Source organism: Squalius cephalus (assembly GCF_949319135.1).
Source record: "Squalius cephalus genome assembly, chromosome: 17".
In the NCBI taxonomy this organism is placed as follows: Eukaryota; Metazoa; Chordata; class Actinopteri; order Cypriniformes; family Leuciscidae; genus Squalius; species Squalius cephalus.
The window spans coordinates 1416211-1425645 of record NC_137138.1 but is presented as its reverse complement, the minus strand read 5'-3'; the positions used below and the strand labels follow the sequence as shown (position 1 = coordinate 1425645).

At 36.9% G+C, this 9435-nt stretch overlaps 1 long non-coding RNA gene across 1 annotated transcript; it reads right to left on the bottom strand.

The window, feature by feature from the left end:
• Positions 1 to 217: 217 nt before the first annotated feature.
• Positions 218 to 6063, bottom strand: LOC307145066. Its single transcript, XR_013818879.1, has 4 exons — positions 5927 to 6063; positions 3276 to 3337; positions 3075 to 3178; positions 218 to 2777 (listed from the first exon to the last, which is right to left on the bottom strand). It is a non-coding gene; the product is annotated as an uncharacterized lncRNA (long non-coding RNA).
• Positions 6064 to 9435: the final 3372 nt, after the last annotated feature.

Here is a 9435-nt window from a genome sequence, read left to right as displayed (position 1 = left end):
GCTTGACTTACTCTGCTTTCTCAGGTTTAACATACCTCCCATTCTGAAACAGAAAACTCAAGTTTCCCTCATTTCAGGGTTAACATACTCAGAGTTTTCACTTAACCTCCTTTCTGAAACAGGCCCCGGGTATTGTTGAATCATTAGCTATGTTTCCATACACACGTTTTTATCCGAATTAAGTGATATCGAATGAAAAATGCCTTATGGAAACAGTAAAATTCACAGAGATTTATTTTTTTAAACTTTTTTTTGTGTGCAAAACATACAGAGATGACATTTATGACATTTGATCAACTTTGTATACATTATACAACATTTATTAACAATGTTCAATGTCTTCAGAATACAAATGAAAAAAGAAGAGTTAACAATGAGCTGACAAAAAAATGATAGAGAAAAAGAATAAGGGTAAGATATATACATCAGTTACATTGGACAATTTTTGTCATGTTATGCTTAAATTTAAGTTAAGTTTCATAAGAAATGTTAGGTAATGCAGGATCCAAAGATGAGAAGGCAAGTTTTAAAGTTGAGACACTCACACACGTACATATAATGCATATTTTATAAAAAATATTAAAAGGAATGAAACTGAAAATATTAGTGCTCGCCCTCAAATCGCATGTTTAATGGATTTTTTTTTTTTTTGTGTGTGTGAAAAAGTAATGAAGTTTCAATGTTAAGCATTAACTGCAATAGTTCACATTTTCAAAACAATAATTAGTTTATTGGCATTGGGTGACTACAGTAACCTACAGCAGTGTTGACAACAGTGCCTGAAATAAACCTCTACAAACACATCTGTCCTAAAATATAGAAATATATAAGTTAGGCTGCTGTGAGTATGTGTGTCATTCTTAATTTCTTAAAGCGGTGGTATAACGCCCTTTTCACAAGATGTAAAATACGTCTCTGATGTCACCAGAGTGTGTGTGTGAAGTTTTAGCTCAAAATGCCCCACAGATATTTTTATATCGCATGTTAAAATTGTCACTTTTTGTGTGTGTCCCTTTAAATGCAAATGAGCTGCTGCTCCCGGCACAGGGGGCGGAGCTTCAAGAGCTCGTGTCCTTTTACCTCACACAGACATGCACTGGAAATGTCAATGTTTATGTTCAAACTGGAGTCAGACAATGATGGAGAGGCTCCAGAAGAAGTGAAACATGTAGAAGCAACAGGACATTTCTGAATGGTTAGTTGATTCATTTATGTATCTTATGTGTAGTTATCTTCTAGTCATTGATTAGCATATTCTGACATGATAATCTATAAATCGTGTTCAGGGGGCGGGGTTTATGTAAATTACAGGGTTGGTGATGTCACTAACCCAGGAGGAATGTGGTGTAGTCTCTACCAGCCGTTTGTTGTAGTCCTTAAAAAGCGATTTCTGTAAAAGCAAATATCTTCCTTTGGTTTGAACTTTGAGCGTTGTAACTTTGCAGATGTTGTTTATGCTCAAACAGCAACATTACACACTAACTAAAGTTAGAAAAGTCAAATCAACCACCCCTTTAATTTATTCTGTAGGCTATAGCCAGTGTTTCCCAGCCTCCACAGTCCCGTCAGTAATGCTCAAGTTCTCTTTATCAACACCAGAATACTCGTGTTCCTGTTTCCTGAATACAGGACAGTCTCTGACTCGATAAAGACACAACAATATTACAAATAACTCCTCTTCTGATTTCCATGCAAGTTCTGCTTAATATTTGTATATAAACTTAGTTTTTTCGAAATTGACGTGTTTCCATTGGGCGTATTTTCAATTCGCAATTTGAAGGGTAATGGGAACGCCGTGCAGATGTTTAAACTGAACTGCAGGCGGTCTGTGAATGAGACGCAGGCATTTGCATTGAAACACAGCAGGCAAACGCTGCTCTACTGTCTCGAGAGTGTTCGTCCCAGCTGTGTGTCGAACACTGATCTGTGTCAGTTCTACAACAGCAGTTCATTAACCCTCCAACATCAGGCCTCAAGAACACGTACAATACACAGTCAGCCAGTGGGTTCAGAAATATGAGAACAAAAGAAAATAAGAAAAATGCTTCACTGTTGTTAACTTCTGAAACAAGTGTAACGATCATGATTAGAAAGGGGAGAATGAGAAAAGTGTAAGTCAGAAGCACCACGAACAAACTTCCCAGAATTTGTTTGCGCTTTAGAGGAGTAAGTGATATTGCGCGTGAAAGACCGCGACAAGTGCCAATAAAACACAGAATGATTATCGGGTAGGGGATTAAACAGATGATCGGTATGGTCAGAGAGCTAAAGTCTGTGACTGTTAAGATCAGAGGAACAAGCCAGATGATCACAGAAACGCCACAGCAGACTTTTAGTGAATGAGATCTGTACCAGATAGGAGGAGAAACCTGAAGATATCGTTCAAAAGCAACACATGCCATAAAATACAGACCCACAATAAAACTATACAAAGATGCATAACTCACATCCCTTATCAAAATCGTTATTAATATACAAATCTTATGAATGAGATCTGAAAGAATCAAATTAAAAACAAACACTGGAGTGGAGTGATCAGATTTGATAAGAGCACACAACTCTAACAGAGTTAAGATCATGACTAGAATCTCAGTGCCTGAAAAGATACTGAAAATTATTACTGCTGTAAACTGATGTTTCATGACAAACTCTTCAATCTGACGGATCCATTCATCTTCATAATCTACTCCACTTGATCTGCTGGCGTTGATATAATAATTTACTCCACTTGATCCGTTGATGCTGGCCATTGTTTCATGAAATCTTGACAGGCAACACTAAATAACAAACCAGTCAAAAATAATAATTTACTATTTACTAATTTATTAAAAACATGCCATAACTTGTTTTCTGTGTGACTGTTGAAATAAAGTTTCCTCAGTTTGTTTTAGAGGAGATGTGTGTAATGTTAGAAAGCTTGAAATACGTGAAAGATTAAAGTTTGTAAATCCTCCATTTGAACAATATCACAGAAGCAAGAATATTCTGAATGCTGTTGTTCTGAATATTCAGTCCAGCACAGCTGCAAGTGTACAATGGTTTATTAAACTAGGAGTAAATCTTGAAGAACTTACGTTACTGACAGGAGTGTGTGTTTCGTCTGCAGGTCAAAGCAGAAGTTTGTGGAGCAACACACAGACGGACAGATGTTTCACAAGTTTCCACTGCTCTTCATTCACTGTAAAAACACACATCTTAAAGCTTGTGGATCTAATGTAGGAAATGCCTGAGATTACAGACAAACAATTTGATCCAACGTGTGCAACTGTAATTACCTTAAAGACTCAATTAACTGAATGTTGAAGTCAGCAGGACTCATCAGTGGGGCGTCTCGTTCCTGTATTAAAAAAGAAAAGAAAAAAACTGTGAGCATGCTGATATCAAGAGAAACTATTGGGCAGCACGATTTTGGGAATACATTTTAGATTTTTCTGGTTAAAATTGCTTTTTAAAATTCACAGAATACACACAAATGTTTCCAACAATATATAATGAACACCAGGTGTGTTGTGCCTTGTAGGCATAGGCTACGCGCAGTGCTGCATAAAATAATAATAACAATAACCTATAGCAGCCTATGAATCGTTAGAAAGGAACACTTCAGTAACAACTACACTAGACAAATATATTGATTATCATATGTTACAATGTTTCCATTCATTATGATGTTATGAAATGAGATTGGAGTGAAAACATGAAGCCTAATGTTTGGTGCGTTTTGCTTTTCAAACACACAGCGCGCTCCAAAATATGAAACATTATGGTTACCATATTATACATATCTACAAATATCAAATATCCACAAACACAGTATTTAACAGTAAACACGGGTCTAAATATTATAATATTCACCATATATCTAGCAACAGTTCAAATGCAATGGGAAGTTTATGCAACAATAACATTAACAGTAACTTACAACAAAGATGAAAGACTTATTTTTGTTTAATAGAACAAAAGGAAAGTGACTGTCTCAGCCTTCCTTTGGGGGACACTGGTTAGACTTACAGCCTTAAATGTTATGCTACAGCACAAGCCATTCACTCCTCCATCCTCTATGGGTTATGATGTCTGCTATGACTGATGTTTTCATTGGAAGATGGAGATGGAGATGTAGATGCCTCAGTAACCAGGCAGTTTCTGGTCTCACTGACTTCCATAGTATATATTTTTTCCTACTGTGGAAGACAATGGGACCCAGAAACTGTCTGGTTACTGACATTCTTCTAAATATCTTTCTTTCTGTTCAGCAGAAGAAAGAAATTCATACAGGTTTGAAACAACATGAGGGTGAGTATATGATGACAGAATTTTCATTTTTAAGTGGATATTTTCCTTTAAATATATAATCAGCTTTATGAGGATAAAGATGGTTTTAGAGAAAAGGAAAGAGTTCATGACACAAATTTGATGATTTTAAGGTGATGAAAAACATGTATGAAAGAAATGAAAGGTCACACACACACACACACACACACACACACACACACACACACACACACACACACACACACACACACACACATCAGAATGTCCCTTGAGCCCTGTGACAGTGGAGTGTCGCCCTCTGCAGGAGATTACAGGATTATAGTTAAAACACACACACACACACACACACACACACACACGCACACACGCACACACACACACACACACACACATCCATCAGCCCTGTGACAGTGGAGTGTCGCCCTCTGCAGGAGATTTCCAGGATTACAGTTAAACGAGTTTTAAAGGAATTATAATTGTATTTTAAGGTAAGCGTTACTGAAGTCAAACTTAAGGATGTCGAATGTAAAAGTCAAACGGCTCATTATATCAGATCAGTCCTGCTGTTTCTGTGTTATACTGAAGCTTTCAGTCATTAAATCACAGTCCAGATCTGTTGTTCCAGTGAATCCTGTGTTTAGAGCTTCATTTAAAGCCTCTGTTCAGAGTTCAACATCTGAATTAACCGAGTTTGTGTTTCTGACAGAATCATGTTTATTCTCAGGTTGATTTTCTCTGTTATATATAGTCATTTTTACTGTTGCTATGCACTACGTTGATAACGGGGATATACAAATCTCTATGGAGAAGCTGACAACAGCGACATATTTGAAGAGAAGAGGATTACATGGTAAATGCTATAATTTTCAGATATTAGTAAACAAGTGTTTAAAAGAATATTGTTCTGCAGGATATGGCAGTGATGTATGATAGATGAATAGTGAAGTCTGTAGTTTGAGATCATATTTCATTTATAAGGAATATAATTATATTTTAAAAAATAAACATTTTTTTAAAAAAAGTCATGGCTTGTGGGGTAAAACGCCCCCAAGGGGGAATGGCTTTCTCTCTATCGTAATTACTATAATAACAAATTTCCGTTCATCAATTATTTTTTTTATTATTATTTTTTTAAACTAAATATTAAAATCAAAATCAAAATATTTGAACAAAACATGAAAAAATCACCTCAAGTGAGCATTAGCTTGCTAGCACAGTAAGCTCATTGATGGAAGGTAGTTAAATTTGTCTATTTTGGACATTCCTGAAATAAATATTAATATATATACACATGTTGATACATTCCTTGCCTTTTACTTTTAGAGATTAAAACTATTGTCTGTTAATTTTGCTGCTGATCTATGAAGCAAACTGGTTTGTAAGAAGGTCCTCACCGCTGGGGCAAAACGCCCCCTTTGTAGCCTACAAAAAATATTTTCAGTCAAAATACTAATTAATTATGAAGGCTGAGCAATTTTAATATTTGGTGAATAATTCCTGCCATAGTCACTCAAAACCGGGATGGCAATTCTAGTCACATTTATGTTTTGTTTCACCTAATGTCACATTTTCCTTAAGGGGGGCGTTTTCCCCCACTCAATTCTCTTCCTATGGTGTCATTCTTTCAAGTTCACAGAAAATAAATCTCAGTCCATACCTTGTAGATCCAGCTAACGTTAGGGATGGCTGACGCGAAACAGTCGTTCCGAAGCTTTGGGAGATCCCGAAGCGCAGATGTTTCGAAACACTGAGCCGAAGCGTGATATGGATTCAAAACACCCATGTCACGTGACTATGGCCAAACGAAGCCTCGAAGTGTTTCACTAAGTGTTTCCGCCAAATCAGCGTTTGATTGACACGGTCGGGAACAGACCACACAATCGTATCTGTATAAAAGTGAAATCCACGCATATTGACCTCGTGGGTTTTTGTGAGAGGAGTTTGATTTTGAGATAGCGGATTTTTGATGATATAGTGACATTTATAGTGCGATTTGATTAGTTATAGGCTATTTAGGCTTACATTTAAATGTACACAACACATAGGCTATAGAGACAGAGTATAGTGACACATTAATAGATACATAGATATAGACAGCTTGATTAATAGATAGATACATATGATCTAGATACATAGATAGATTATAGAAACATAGATACATAGATTTGGATAGATAGATAGATAGATAAAATGGAGGCTCCCCAGAAGAGATGCCGTACATCTGTGGTGTGGGAGCATTTCCGTTTAGAAACCCCAAATAAAGTGAGATGTGTGTATTGTGATCGGCAGCTAGTCATACTGCAACAATACATCATCATGATGCGCCATTTGAGGAGCACTCATCCTGCCATTTTGCAGGGTGCAGAGGATCATTCCCCCTGTACCTGCTACTGACACTGCTGGGCCATCTAAGCAAGGTATGCATTGTTTGAAATATAATTATAATTGAAATATAATTACAATCTTTTGGGACACTGTTTAGAAAGTCCATAGCCCTATGCCCTGCAACCTAATGTCCCAATCACAACTGCCAATCATGTTAAAATATAATATAAATATAATATTGTGTGAATATAAATTTTATAGGTCTACATATGAGACACACAGCTACAGCTGATGCCAGAGTGGAAGTGAAAAAATACATCCCAATGAAGGGGTGAAACTCTAAAACATCAAGAGTGAAAAACATAACATAATTAATAATTATAATTAATAAAATGTTATAAACCTTGGCAAAAAGTATTATTTGAGAATTTCTAGAAAAATACATTCAATCCACATCTTAAAAGTAAGTAATTTGGTCCAAAAACAATTAGAATTCACAAGCATCTCCATTTAGAGCTATTACAGGCATCTAGTGGTAAACCCATGCAATAACATGATTTATTTAATTTTATGTTTAATAAATTTATTTTATTTTATTTTATTTTTTTCTGAAAGCCTAGTCTCTATTTTAACCGAAAATACCACATAGAAAAATAAATAATAATAATAATAAAAAACATTATTTTCAATGGCAAAATTGGACTATAAATATTGCATAAATATTAATAAGTTCAATCAAATTGTCTCAAAATACAAAATTAAAAAGAATAAATATTATAGAACAAAAATAAATTGCATTGGTTTTTACTGGGATGGAGAAAGTTTCATTTTTAGGTGTCCGGTCACTTCTGACCGGGAAGGCCCTGAGTGTGACTGCTAAACGAAGACCATCTGGACCAAAATAACATTATGCACAGTGAGGAGCCTATAGGTTACAAGCTTCACATATTAGAAAAATACAATAATAAAAAAACAACACATTTTTTTAATGGCTCGTCAAGGTTGTTTCAGATCAACACCTGCAAGTGACCACTAGGACGGGTGTCACCGTTGAGACGGGTGTCGGATTGTTTCGAAGCCTCGAAACGATATGGCCCATTTGGTTCAACTGTTTCATTGTTTCACGAAGCCTCGATCTGCCCACCACTAGATCCAGCATGACCAGCTCGGTCCAACACTATAATCCCATAAACACACACACACACATACATACACACATTCTAAAACGTTTCTTATAATGGTTTTCTATGGGAAGAAAATGCTTAACGTGAATTAAACGTGTTGCGTTCAATTTCTGGGCTCGTCTGATTTTTGTATACATAGTATGGTTTATAAATATGATGTGTACTGAGTTTGGTCATTTAATATCACTGTCTTAGGCCCCGTCCACACTACTGCATTTTCGTTTAGAAACGGAGAATTAAAACGAATACGATCTCCGTCCACACCAGCGCTTTAGCTGCGTATTAGAATTGATTTCCGTCCACATTAAAACGACTGAAAACGCGGATCACGTGACCATTCACCAACACTGGGCATGCGCGTGCCGGTCATCTGATGAAGAAGAAAGTAGCTAACGTTACCGCTGCACACGAGAATTGTCAAAGATCGATCGAATCGGCAGTTATAGCATTGTAAAATGCAGAATTTAGGGAAGGAAGGGAAGGATACGCCATGACTGATGACACCCAATCATGAGCCGAGCGTGAGCCTCTGCGTCATCGTTTCTAAAGTCCTCCGTTTTGACCCGTCCAGACTAAAACGCCCTCCGGAGATTCAAAACGAAAAACGTGTCGGCAGCATTTCTAAACTTCTCCGTTTTGTGTCTCCGTTTTTGCCGTTTTAGTGTGGACGGGAGGTGCAAACGTAGCAGAAGGTCTCTGTTTTTAAACGAAAACGCAGTAGTGTGGACGGGGCCGTACAGTAAAGCCACATTAAGCGTTTTTCATGTTAAGCGTTTTAGACTGTCCCAACACAAAGCACATTAAAAGTTTATTTTTTATTTTTTTTTAACTGAGACTATTTCTGCATTTCTATTCGCCTACGTTGCCTCGCATGTTTTCTATGTACGACGTTCTCAATATAATTCATAATCCCACGTTTATAATGAACACCGCGTTATGGTTATTGTGTTAGAAACGGTGTCCGCACAGAACAGAGGGGCGGGGTCAGCAAAGCTCATTATCATTTAAAGACACATGCACTGAAACGGCGTGCTGAAAACAGAGCTGTTTTTGACCAGGTAAAATTAGTGTTTTCTTACAATACTAATGAGAATTTTTAATTAAAGTATATTACAAACTTTTAATTTATACCCTAAAGAATCATATTACCTTGCACAAAAATGGCATTATATGACCCCTTTAGGGGTTGTGGGGTGGTTGAGTGCTTGCCGAAGAGGTTTCGCTTCAGCTGCTTCTGAAAGATGTGATGATCTCAACAGTTCAGCTCGTTCCAGCAGAGGCGAGAGGAAAGTGACTTTTTGCCTAATTCTTGTTCAGTTACTTCAGCTGCCAGGAGGGAGTGCATTATCACGGCTGGGTGCACAGATGGAACAAAGAGTGTCCGCTGCTTTAAGAGAAGTGGTTAGTCAGAGATGGATCCAGAGCCTGCAGAGGAGAAGTGTGTAGGAGAGAGATAGCAGAGGTGATAGTAAAAGGAGACCGGAGGAGCTTGTGACTGTTTTTATAGTGAGATTTTGAATCATTTATTCTGTTGAATTTATTCAAAAGTAACTGATATTTTTTAAAAGTCATTGAACAGAGGTGTGGAGCTCAATCCCTGCGCCACTGAAACTCATTCATTCATTAAACTAGGTCAGTGAATTGGTCATTTCAAGTT